A 14614-nucleotide genomic window follows, 5' to 3' on the forward strand; every position below is an offset into this window, starting at 1 on the left:
TCCTCGGCAATATCAAAGCACACAATCTAAGCATCCTGCACTCCATCTACCCGTCCATACGAAAAGGTAGGTGGTAAACCACTGAGGGTTAACATTACATCATCATAATCCATATAAGATTAATAAGAACTTTGAAAATGAAAGACATGATCAAGGATAAAGGATGACAATTCATACATAGTTCCTCAATATTCACAACATATAAGCAATCCAAGATCATTCAATATCATTATATCAAGTTCACATCTACAAGTATATCACACGCATATCACAACTTCACCTTGTCAATTAACAATTAACAATTCAATCCACAACAATTACAATTAGCAATTCCACCACCGAGCACATTTCAATGCAATTCAATTCACTAACAATTTATGCAATGGCTCTAGACTCATCTAGATGCATGTGGTACCAAATCACCTCAAGGTCGTCACCTTCGATGCAACAAAAACATCGTAATCACCTCCATTGGATATAAAATCCACCACCATCAGTCATGAATGCATGAACATATGACTCAACTACAATGCATATGTTCACACAAACAATTCACCTCAACATCACCAAAACTTGTATATATGCAATTAACAACAATTCACCACCACATAACATATATACAATTGCCAACAACATCCACAACACAAGCAACATATAGGTGTCACACAAATATACACCACCAATCATCTTCAAATAAGTTATATCAAATATCCAAAAAGGATTCACAAGTCAATTGGCTCTTAAAACCATTTCCAACAAAATTCGTCTCTTAAGATCACAACATTAGAATATTTGAGCATGTAAGTCAAAACCAAGTGAACAAGCTCAATTGCCTATGCCATGTATTCTCACAAGTCACATATGCGTGTAATAGAGATTACATAAGCATTTCATCGGCCAAACACGACAAATTCAATAAAAACTCAAAGTTCGTCTCACTTTATCATTTTTCACAAAACTCTCATTTTCAAGCAAAACAAGTTAAGACTTGATGGAACCAATCACAACTACTTTTTAAAATCATACGAACAAGAGCCTAGGCCAATTGTAAGCAAACAAGCCTTAATTCCAAAAATTAGCCTAAGTCGTTTGAGGAAAATTCCAAGTTTCAAACCATTTGAAAATTCGAACATTCAACAAAGCCAAGTATGTTCCAGTTGAAAAGCGAGTGAAAACAATACAAGAACACCTTCAAACGGTCGCTACGGACCCCTACACGACAGCCCCCGACCCCCCGAACACGGAACAACGGGCACGTTGCCCTGTGCAGGGCGCCTGGCGCCAGGAGTGTAGCGCCTAGCGCTAGCTCTCTGAGTGTGGGCGCCTAGCGCCCTAGCTTAGGCGCAGCGCTCCGCAACGTGCATTTTCGCGCGTTTCGGCCGCGGGTTTATGCCGTTTTCGCCCCAAAATCGGATGTTTAAAACCCTTCAATGTCAAAAGTGATCCGAGCCATAACCTGAGGCTCCAACACATCAAACTCACACGTTTCATGGCGTTTGAATAAGTTATACAAACCTTTGAAAATTCATTTTCTCAAAACAACAAGTTTTCTTCTCTAATCAAAACCAATTTTCACAACAACCATTTTCAACAACAACATAACAATTCTCATCACCAATTCACAATTAATGATACCCAATGTATCAAATCAACAACAACATGATTCAAATCATCAACAACAACAATTGAACATGAATCCATTCATAATTCACAACCACCACTTCACAATTCATTAATTTCATCCAAAAACATACTATGCTCATTTCTACTCATTTTGACATACAAATTCAACAACAATAACACAATTATCATACTAATCATGTTCTCAAACATAACAACAACAATTATGCACGAATTTACATCAATGAAAACCAATTCATCAATTTCATGAAAATGGGTAAAAGAGAAAAGTTATGAAATTATGAGTGAAGCCTAACCCTCTTACCTTAACTCTCCACAATCACTAGTTAGTGCCTCACTTTAGCTCCAACCCTTGATTCTCTAGCCTCTTCTAGCTCTCTCTAGATCCTTTTCCTCAAAACCCTTTTTCTCCTCTTGTGTTTTTCTCTCTAGCTCTCTCTAATTGTGAAATGGAATGAAATGAAATGTTTGTAAGACCCCAATTTCACTACCAACTAGTGTTTATATAAACTCTACTCAAGTGGGCTCAACTCACAATGTTTTAATGGGCCTAACCCATATCTATTCTAACCCAAAATGTTACTACTCACTTAACGGTAAAATACAACACTAACGGTCACTTAACGGTAATCTAAATAATTACCCCACTTTTCCAACACTTAGTAAAATAAAATCCTCACTAAGTACTAAAATTAACTTTCAGCAAAAATTACAAAATTACCCCTGCCCTCAAAATGACCAAAATACCCCTGAGTCCAAAATGACTAAAATACCCTTCTAACACCGAATTCTACGAATCCCAACCAAAAATACACACAGAGGCAATTAATCACATAAGAGCACATAGAACACACATAAATAAATAATAAAATAAATCAAGCGAAAATCGGGCTGTTACAACTCTCCCCCTAAAAAGAATTTTCGCACTCGAAAATTACCTGAAGGAAACAACTCCGGATACGAAACCTTCATCCTACTCTTCGATTCCCAAGTGGCACTCTCACCCGTCGGTCCAACCAAAATCACTTTAACCAAAACGATCTCCTTGCCACGCAGACGCTTCACTTCACGATCCTCAATCCTAACTGGCCAAGTCTCAACAGTCAAATTATCTCTAACTTCCAAATCATCCACTTGAATCACATGAGACACATCATACACATACTTCCGCAACTGAGACACATGAAACACATCATGAATATTCGACAAAGATGGCGGTAACGCAATCCGATATGCTACAACCCCAACCTTCTCAACAATCTCAAAAGGTCCAACAAAACGAGGAGTTAACTTCTGACACTTCAAAGCACGTCCAACACCGGTTACATGATTCACTCTCAAAAACACATGATCACCAACCTGAAACTCAAGGTGTTTCCTCCTCTTATCATGATAACTCTTCTGCCTACTCTGAGACGCTTTCATCTTCTCTTGAATCATCTTAACCTTCTCGGTCGTCTCTTGCACAACTTTCGGTCCTAACAAAGCACTCTCTCCTAACTCATACCAACACAAAGGAGTTCTACACCTCCGACCATACAAAGCCTCAAACGGTGTCATTCCAATACTAGAATGAAAACTGTTGTTGTAAGTAAACTCAATCAACGGTAAACATTCAATCATTCAATCCAACTGACACCTTGCTCCAACACACAAGCTCTCAACAAATCTTCCAAACTCTGAATAGTCCTCTCCGTCTGACCATCAGTCTGGGGATGATAAGCAGAACTCAACCTCAACTTAGTTCCCAAAGCAACTTGCAAACTCTCCCAAAACTTAGAAGTAAACCTCGGATCCCGATCCGACACAATACTAGAAGGAACACCATGCAATCTAACAATCTGCTCAATGTGGATCTCAGCCAACTTCGCCACAGACATACCGGTCTTGATAGGAACAAAATGTGCCGACTTCGTCAACCGATCAACAATCACCCAAATAGAATCAAAACCCTTAACAATCTTCGGCAACGCTCCAACAAAATCCATAGAGATACTATCCCACTTCCATTCGGGCACAAACAACGGTTGCATCAAACCCGACGATTTCTGATGTTCAATCTTGGACTTCTGACAAATCAAACAAGCATACACAAACTCTGCAATCTCTTTCTTCATCCCAGGCCACCAAAACAACCTCTTCAAATCTTGGTACATCTTAGTCGCTCCTGGATGAATACTCAAACTACTTCTGTGACCTTCTTCCAAAATCTGTCTCTTAAGCTCAAGAACACTTGGCACACAAACACGATCACGAAACATCAAAACACCGTTCTCATCCAATCTAAAGTCTCCACCTTTGCCTTGATTAACCAACACCACTCGATCTACAAGTTCCAAATCTTCCTTCTGACCATTCTTGATCTCCTCCAGAATATTACTTGTCAGCTTCAACATTCCCAACCTTATACCATCCGGCGTTAACTCACTAACCAAACTCAAGTCTCGAAATTGCTCAATCAACTCCAACTCTTTCACCATCAAAGCAGACATATGCAACGACTTCCTACTCAAAGCATCAGCAACAACATTTGCCTTTCCAGGATGATAGCTCAACTGGAAGTCAAAATCCTTAAGATACTCCAACCATCTCCTCTGCCTCATATTCAACTCCTTTTGGTCAAACAAATACTTCAAACTCTTATGGTCACTGAACACTTCAAACTTAGAACCATACAGATAATGCCTCCAAATCTTCAACACATACACGACAGCCGCTAATTCCAAGTCATGAGTCGGATAATTCTTCTCATGCACTTTCAACTGCCTTGAAGCATAAGCCACAACCTGACGGTTCTGCATAAGCACACCACCAAGACCCATCTTAGAAGCATCACAATACACAACAAAAGATTCCTTCGGATTCGGCAAAATCAACACTGGAGCTGAAGTCAACCTCTTCTTCAACTCTTGGAAACTCTTCTCACACTTAGCATCCCAAACATAAGCTTGCCCTTTTCAAGTCAACTGCGTCAATGGCAACGCCAACTTAGAGAATCCCCCAATGAACCTCCGATAATAACCTACCAATCCAAGAAAGCTTCTAACCTCAAAAATAGACTTAGGTGATTCCCACTGCAACACTGCATCAACCTTCGACGGATCCACGGCAATACCACCTTTAGAAATCACATGACCAAGGAAACTCACTTCCCACAACCAAAACTCACACTTCGACAACTTAGCAAACAACCTATTCTCCTTCAAGACTCCCAACACAATCCTCAAATGCTCGGCATGCTCTTCTTCAGACTTCGAATATAGCAAAATATCATCTATGAACACCACCACAAAATGGTCCAAAAAAGGATGAAATATCCTATTCATATACTCCATGAAGACACCTGGCGCATTAGACACTCCAAATGGCATCACAGAATACTCATAGTGTCCATACCTCGTTCTGAACGCAGTTTTGGATATATCTTCCGCCTTCACTCTAATCTGATGATATCCTGATCTCAAATCCATCTTGCTAAACACTTCTGCACCAACCAACTGATCCATCAAATCATCAATCCTCGGAAGCGGATACCGGTTCTTGATTGTCACCTTGTTCAACTGTCGATAATCCACGTACAACCTCATGCTTCCATCTTTCTTCTTAACCAACAACACAGGAGCTCCCCACGGAGAAACACTCGGTCTGATAAACTGTTTCTCGAGCAACTCTTCCAACTGTTTCTTCAACTCACCCAATTCTGATGCAGACATCCGATAAGGCGCAATCGAAATAGGACTCGTTCCTGGAACCAAATCAATTGCAAACTCAACTTCCCTCTCCGGTGGTAACTCGGTAATGTCGTCCAAAAAAACTTCTGGAAATTCTTGCACTACCGGCAAATCACCAACCTCTTTTTCAATACTCTCCTTCAAGGAAGCAAACATCATGAACACACTAGCTTCGCCATCCAAGGACTTCTTCACTTGCTCCGCGGTTAAGAACCTTCCACCTTCTTCAGCTACCGGTTTAGAAAACGTTATACTCTTGGTTAAACAATTAATGTTAACACCAAAAGTCAACATCTAATCCATACCAAAAATCACGTCCATATGCTTCAACGGGAGACACACAAGATCCAACTCAAAGTCAACATTACCAAAACTAATAGGACACTGAGCACACACTAAAGAAGTAGTCACTGAACCACTAGCCGGGGTATCGATAACCATCCCTCGAGACAACAGAGTCATAACCAAACCCAAACGCTCAACACAACTCGCCGCAATAAAAGAATGAGTAGCACCAGTATCAATAATTGCAATCAAAGGAGTACTATTGATAAAACACATACCTCGGATGAGATTATCAGGATGCTCCACCTCTTCCGAATTCAATGCAACACCTTCCCCGCCGCCTTCTTCGGCTTGGTACAGTTAGTACTGATATGCCCCTTCTCACCACAATTGTAGCAAGTGATCTCCTTCTTGTACTCAGCAGCCTTGTGACCTGCTTCCCCACACTTGTAGCATTTCTCACCACTCTTGCAATCATTAGCAAAATGACCCAATGTGCCACACTTGTAGCACCTCACCTCAGCAACATTCACCTTAGAGCATCCACCAGATTTTCTCTTCTTGCCTTTGTCCTTGTTGTACGGCTTCCCAAATCCATGCCCCTTTCCTTTCTTCTCATTCTGAGCCTTGTAGTGATTAACCTTAGCCCTTCCAGCATCATCAAACATACGACACTTATGCACCAAAGTATCAAAGTCTCGGATCTCCTGAATACACATGTACTGATAGATGTCGGGCCTCAAACCGATTTCAAACTTCACACACTTGGAAACCATAGCATCCTCCGCATTGATGTACGGACACAACCTCGAAAGCTCCTTAAACTTTGCCGAAACCACAACCACAAACAACTGAGCTTCTCTATGCAAAAGATACCTGGAGTATGCGGCTTCTCCCCACTTAGCTCAGACCCGCCTAAAAGAACGGAACACCAGAACAAGTATCGACAGTACTTCCGTACATGTCGCATACAATGGGAAAAACAACCAACAGATAAGGACAACAGCACAACAAACAAGTATCGACGGTAACTCATTACCATTCGCATACTTAACAGGGTAAATCAACAAACACTAGTCTATTAGTCCAAACAAGACTGACCACGGCTCTGATACCAACTTGTAACACCCTACTTCTATTAAGCGGTAAAACGCGCGAACATACGAATATATTCTAGAAATAGATGCTACGTCATCAAATCAAAACATACATGCATAAAGATCATGTTACATCTCATGGCAGCGGAACACATATATAATCCATAAACAACATCAAGTCTCAAAATAAAGATACATCCTCCGATCTCAAATACAGTAATATCTCAACTCCAACTACATGTTCAAAACAAAATCCAACATGCAAGAACTATCCTAGATCAGAGCCCTAATCTAGACGCTCGCACATAAAAGAGGAACTCCACTCCTCGGCAATATCAAAGCACATAATCTAAGCATCCTGCACTCCATCTACCCGTCCATACGGAAAGGTAGGTGGTAAACCACTGAGGGTTAGCATTACATCATCATAATCCATATAAGATTAATAAGAACTTTGAAAATGAAAGACATAATCAAGGATAAAGGATGACAATTCATACATAGTTCCTCAATATTCACAACATATAAGCAATCCAAGATCATTCAATATCATTATATCAAGTTCACATCAACAAGTATATCACACGCATATCACAACTTCACCTTGTCAATTAACAATTAACAATTCAATCCACAACAATTACAATTAGCAATTCCACCACCGAGCACATTTCAATGCAATTCAATTCACTAACAATTTATGCAATGGCTCTAGACTCATCTAGATGCATGTGGTACCAAATCACCTCAAGGTCGTCACCTTCGATGCAACAAAAACATCGTAATCACCTCCATTGGATATAAAATCCACCACCATCAGTCATGAATACATGAACATATGACTCAACTACAATGCATATGTTCACACAAACAATTCACCTCAACATCACCAAAACTTGTATATATGCAATTAACAACAATTCACCACCACATAACATATATACAATTGCCAACAACATCCATAACACAAGCAACATATAGGTGTCACACAAATATACACCACCAATCATCTTCAAATAAGTTATATCAAATATCCATAAAGGATTCACAAGTCAATTGGCTCTTAAAACCATTTCCAACAAAATTCGTCTCTTAAGATCACAACATTAGAATATTTGAGCATGTAAGTCAAAACCAAGCGAACAAGCTCAATTGCCTATGCCATGTATTCTCACAAGTCACATATGCGTGTAATAGAGATTACGTAAGCATTTCATCGGCCAAACACGACAAATTCAATAAAAACTCAAAGTTCGTCTCACTTTATCATTTTTCACAAAACTTTCATTTTCAAGCAAAACAAGTTAAGACTTGATGGAACCAATCACAACTACTTTTTAAAATCATACAAACAAGAGCCTAGGCCAATTGTAAGCAAACAAGCCTTAATTCCAAAAATTAGCCTAAGTCGTTTGAGGAAAATTCCAAGTTTCAAACCATTTGAAAATTCGAACATTCAACAAAGCCAAGTATGTTCCAGTTGAAAAGCGAGTGAAAACAGTATAAGAACACCTTCAAACGGTCGCTACGGACCCCTACATGACTGCCCCCGACCCCCCGAACACGGAACAACGGGCACGTTGCCCTGTGCAGGGCGCCTGGCGCCAGGAGTGTAGCGCCTAGCGCTAGCTCTCTGAGTGTGGGCGCCTAGCGCCCTAGCTTAGGCGCAGCGCTCCGCAACGTGCGTTTTCATGCGTTTCGGCCGCGGGTTTATGCCGTTTTCGCCCCAAAATCGGATGTTTAAAACCCTTCAATGTCAAAAGTGATCCGAGGCATAACCCGAGGCTCCAACACATCAAACTCACACGTTTCATGGCGTTTGAATAAGTTATACAAACCTTTGAAAATTCATTTTCTCAAAACAACAAGTTTTCTTCTCTAATCAAAACCAATTTTCACAACAACCATTTTCAACAACAACATAACAATTCTCATCACCAATTCACAATTAATGATACCCAATGTATCAAATCAACAACAACATGATTCAAATTGATGACATCCTGTCATTACGTAATATTAGGGACTTATTGTGACATTTTGATAGAGTTCTCATGCAATTTATACTGTTCTGGAGTGCAAAAAGCTTAAATATTGAAGTCTGTTCGAAGGAAATCGCGCCACGCCAATTTCAAGCCGTGCTGCGATTTTTGAAGCAAAAATACATCCTCCCTGTTTGAGGGAAATCGCGGCACGCCATTATACAAGGCGCGGCGCGATTTTGATGGGTCAGGCCCATGACTTCTATAAATACTGCACTCAATCTGAAGAACAAGGGTTACGATTTTTGGAGAGCAAAGTGCGATTTTGAGACATCGGAGACGGCTAGAAGGGCGATTTCTTCAACCTTTTACCAATTCATGTATGTTTTAATTATTTCATTGATTATGCTATTTGTAAACTCGATTATGAGTAGCTAAATCTCTTAGAGATTAGATCCGAGATGAATCTTTGTAACCCTAATTGACACATGTTGCTGTGAAACTCTATTTTGTTTATGAATTCAATTCTAGTTTATTCAATTCAATTGTTCTTAATGCTTTTTATATCTTGATCACATATAACTTGATTTCGTGAGAATGAATGACCACTGACCATGGCTTTCAACTTAGACCTAATTGAATTGTTCTAATAAACAGGGTTAGTCTAGGAATAGATAATCGTTTGTTAGTGATAATAGGTTAACGTTCGGTAAAACCTTCAAGAATTATTAGACCACCTAAGGAATTGGGGGCTGTAGTTTAAGAAGAGGGTCCTAACTCAAGGGATTGATTAGGGCTATTTTGTTAATCATCGTAAATTAGAAAAGGGTTCATAACAAATAGGTGCAGTAGACCAATTAGGGGAACTTAGAGGATTCGACGGATCTGATCTCATCTCTCCCATATTTTCTTAACCAAATCTTTATTTTCTGTTACTTGATTTAATTAAAATCAAACCAAATCTACCGCCTAGTGGCAAATCAAAATAAATTTTATACATCCTAATTATATAACGAAATTGAATTATTGAAGTTAAAAACAGTCCTCTTGGGATCGATATTTTTACTACTTCGATAGTATTTGGTGCACTTGCCAAACATCTATCAAGTTTTTGGCGCCGTTGCCGGGGACTGTTGAGTCATTTCAATTTTTCAATTTTGTTTTTATTTAGGATTTCTGTCATTTATATTTTTGTATATATATTTAAAAAAAAATATTATGCTCTTTGTTTTCTTCTCATTGTACTGTGCTACTGAAAAGTTTATCCAAGTTTTGCAGCTATGATAGACAGGGTACTCCTATATCACACAGAAGAGATTGCTAAGTTGCAGTATGAAAAATATATGCTATCTTTTAAGATCAAAATTTTGGACAACAAAATCTCGAGTTGTGGTCATTATGAGGCGAATCAACCAGGTAGTGATGGTGAAGGGAAGAAAGAGGTGATCAACATCGATTACAATACTCAACTTCAGAATATTTTAGATGATTTCTTGGTGTCAAATCAAGTTTCATTTGAAAAGTTTGATGTTCAGTGTGGTGATCTTGTTGAGAAAGCACATGAGTCTCAGAGGAAGCTGGTTCAGATGGAGATTGAGTGTCACAAGGTTGTGGTGGAAGAAAATCCAAAAGTGAGGAATGCTGACATTTTCCCGAAGTCTGAACAAACAGGGGTTAAGGAAATCACTCGTGTGCAAATGGATGCATGTCCTTCTCTAAGGTGGGAGAGCTTAAATTCCAAAGGTTTAACTGTGAGTGCATGGGAACATCAACTTCTTTGTTACAAATTCATGGAATTCCTACCAAACAAGAGGAAGAAGAAGGATGATGTGTTCTTTCTGACATATTTACCACCCTAACAGTGGTTGAAGCGTCAAGCTCAATGACGTAAAAGAAAGCGCTTGGTGGGAGGCAACCCACTATTTATTTTTCAGGTATGATTTTATTGCTTTCAAATACAAAAATACAAAAATATTTTTCTTTTCTTTTTAATACGAGGCAGGAAAGTTTTAAAAAATTGTTCAAGTATACCTCCTGCAAAGAAAATCATGCAAGGTACTGATGTCTTGCATGATTCTTTCCTCAAAAGTTTTTCAAAAATTCAATGAACTCAGACATTTTTCAAGAAAACAAATTTTTTGGCCTGAGGAAGCAAAGCATGCTCCCTGTTTGATCAAAATCGCGCCGCGCCTTGTTATATGGCGTGCCTTGATTTTGCTTACCAGTCTATAAAAACCCAGCTTTTCCACCATTTTTCCCATTCCATTCTTCCTACCTTTCTCTACCAAAATTTCCCTAGACTTCCCATTCACGAATTTTTCCCATCTTAATCTACCTTATCACTTCCTAAACATCATCAAATCACAATCCTATCACAAATTCATCAATCCAAACCACCATCAAACCACAATCATTCCCAACTTTCCCAAACTTCACAAAACTTCCCTTTCACCATCTTCCTAAACCACAAATGGCCTCTAACCAACGAAACACCCGCTCAAAGAAAGCCACCAACCCCAAGCCATCTACAAGCAAAGCCAAACGCCCTCGTGCCGCATCCGAACCACCCGAAAACGCCATTCATTTCATCAATGACCAAGCCCAAGAGTTCCCCCAATCCATGAAAAGTTTTGAAGTTGTGGGGGAGAGAAAGTTTGACTTCACAAAGCTTGTTAAGTATCCGTTCTTTGAGGCTGAATTACGAAGGAGAGGGTGAACGAAGTTGAATGAGGTGACCGAAGAAGCGAACAACAAAACCGTGATCGTTGAATTCTTTGCAAATGCACGGGTTTCCGATACACCCTTTCAATCTTTTGTTCGGGGCAAGACCATTGATTTCAGCCCTGAAGCGCTTAATGAATGGCTGAATGTTCAACCACCGGAGGAGTGTTGGGTTGAGAAACTGAGGAGGGAGAGATTTGGTATGACAGAGGATACATTTGAAGACATCATTACCACGATGTGTAGGCCTGGGTCTACTTGGAAAAAGTCCCGGATGCTTACCTATGCTGAGATGTTACCATGATGATGTGAACATGGGCTGATCTACTGATGGATTAGCATTTTCTACTTTGTATTTTATTTTCAGTCATTTTTCTTTTGATGTATTTTCTTTATTTTCTTTTTAATGTCGAAGTCCATTGAACTTATTTCCCTATTGTAATTGCTCCTGCACTTGTTTATTATTAATGAATTTGCTTTGTTTCATGTGACCTATTCCAGTTTAGTAACAGTTGTTTGATGAAACGGTATTCCAAAAGTTCTAAAGGAGGGGTGACTTGATTCAAAGGCGAAGTGTACGGCGTTGCTAGGTAGTCACATACTCCCAGAAATCTCAGCCATAAGGTTCATTGCCAAATCTTGTTTTTCAATTTACTTATATTTAGAATAGTTTTCCATGCAACTACATTTCTAGAACTTGCATTGTTTCTCTATTATTGATTGGTCTTTGTCAATTACACACTGAGGCAAAAGTGCTTGGTCCTGTGAGCCTTTTTGAAGCCTACCCTGTTTTAAATTGTTAAATTTATCCTTTCTTAACCAATTGTGAGCCGGTAGGATTAGAACTTTTTGTTCGGTGACAAACTACATTACAAGCCTAGAGACTTTTAGGATTTGTCCCTTAATGTATTTTCTGAGTTAAGGCATTGTAGTATGTTGCTAAAGATTAAGTTTGGAGTTGCCATTGGAATTTGCAACCAACTAAGTTTGGGGTGGGGGTACTAGAGAATTAGAGAACAAAAATGAAAGAAATATGAAATTGTCATGCAAAATACACACAAAAATGGTGTATCAAAAAAAAAAGAAATTGAATGATGAAAAAGGGACAAAACATTGAAAATCCGAGTAACTTCAAACTCGATTGTCCCTAAATGTTATAAATATTCTCTAGTACCTTTGCAATTGTTGTTCTATTAGGTGAATGAATGTGTTGGATTGAACTTTGTGCTTCAACTTCCGTAGGAATGCCTAACTCAAATTTTGTGTAGCCTACTTATCCAAATATATCCCACCTTTCAATTCAATTGTTCTTAATGCTTTTTATATCTTGATCACATATAACTTGATTTCGTGAGAATGAATGACCACTGACCATGGCTTTCAACTTAGACCTAATTGAATTGTTCTAATAAACAGGGTTAGTCTAGGAATAGATAATCGTTTGTTAGTGATAATAGGTTAACGTTCGGTAAAACCTTCAAGAATTATTAGACCACCTAAGGAATTGGGGGCTGTAGTTTAAGAAGAGGGTCCTAACTCAAGGGATTGATTAGGGCTATTTTGTTAATCATCGTAAATTAGAAAAGGGTTCATAACAAATAGGTGCAGTAGACCAATTAGGGGAACTTAGAGGATTCGACGGATCTGATCTCATCTCTCCCATATTTTCTTAACCAAATCTTTATTTTCTGTTACTTGATTTAATTAAAATCAAACCAAATCTACCGCCTAGTGGCAAATCAAAATAAATTTTATACATCCTAATTATATAACGAAATTGAATTATTGAAGTTAAAAACAGTCCTCGTGGAATCGATATTTTTACTACTTCGATAGTATTTGGTGCACTTGCCAAACATCTATCACAAATCATCAACAACAACAATTGAATATGAATCCATTCATAATTCACAACCACCACTTCACAATTCATTAATTTCATCCAAAAACATACTATGCTCATTTCTACTCATTTTGACATACAAATTCAACAACAATAACACAATTATCATACTAATCATGTTCTCAAACATAACAACAACAATTATGCACGAATTTACATCAATTAAAACCAATTCATCAATTTCATGAAAATGGGTAAAAGAGAAAAGTTATGAAATTATGAGTGAAGCCTAACCCTCTTACCTTAACTCTCCACAATCACTAGCTAGTGCCTCACTTTAGCTCCAACCCTTGATTCTCTAGCCTCTTCTAGCTCTCTCTAGATCCTTCTCTTCAAAACCATTTTTCTCCTCTTGTGTTTTTCTCTCTAGCTCTCTCTAATTGTGAAATGAAATGAAATGAAATGTTTGTAAGACCCCAATTTCACTACCAACTAGTGTTTATATAAACTCTACTCAAGTGGGCTCAACTCACAATGTTTTAATGGGCCTAACTCATTTCTATTCTAACCCAAAATGTTACTACTCACTTAACGTTAAAATACAACACTAACGGTCACTTAACGGTAATCTAAATAATTACGCCACTCTTCCAACACTTAGTAAAATAAAATCCTCACTAAGCACTAAAAATAACTTTCAGCAAAAATTACAAAATTACCCCTGCCCTCAAAATGACCAAAATACCCCTGAGTCCAAAATGACTAAAATACCCTTCTAACACCGAATTCTACGAATCCCAACCAAAAATACACACAGAGGCAATTAATCACATAAGAGCACATATAACACACATAAATAAATAATAAAATAAATCAAGCGAAAATCGGGCTGTTACAGTTGCCACTGGTTGATTTTCTTTCAATCCTATCACCAGCATAGTCAGCATCACAAAATCCAACCAACTGATAATCTAAGGATTTCCTATAGAGGAGTCCAAGATTAGTTGTTCCTTTCAAATACCTGAAGATTCTCTTAACAGTTAAATGAGATTCTCTAGGATCTGTTTGGAATCTTGTACACAAGCATACACTGAATAAAATATATGGCCTAGATGCAGTGAGATATAACAAAGAACCAATCATACCTCTATACAGCTTTTGGTCTACTGTTGATCCAGTATCTTCTTTGCTTAAGGTGAAGGTTGGATGCATTGGAGTGTTCATCACTTTACAATCTTCCAGTTTGAACTTCTTCAGAAGCTCCTTTGTATACTTTATTTGATGAACATATACTCCATCTTTGTTTTGATTGAT

At 38.5% G+C, this 14614-nt stretch overlaps 1 long non-coding RNA gene across 1 annotated transcript; it reads right to left on the reverse strand.

Annotated features, from left to right (window-relative positions):
* Window positions 1-6828: 6828 nt before the first annotated feature.
* LOC146946734 (uncharacterized) lies at window positions 6829-14197 on the reverse strand. The gene is made up of 2 exons (XR_015028274.1): window positions 13603-14197; window positions 6829-7123 (listed from the first exon to the last, which is right to left on the reverse strand). It is a non-coding gene; the product is annotated as an uncharacterized LOC146946734 (long non-coding RNA).
* Window positions 14198-14614: the final 417 nt, after the last annotated feature.

The sequence above is a fragment of the Medicago sativa genome, chromosome 2, assembly GCF_051527215.1.
Source record: "Medicago sativa cultivar Bolivia chromosome 2, Bolivia_mono, whole genome shotgun sequence".
Classification (NCBI taxonomy): domain Eukaryota; kingdom Viridiplantae; phylum Streptophyta; class Magnoliopsida; order Fabales; family Fabaceae; genus Medicago; species Medicago sativa.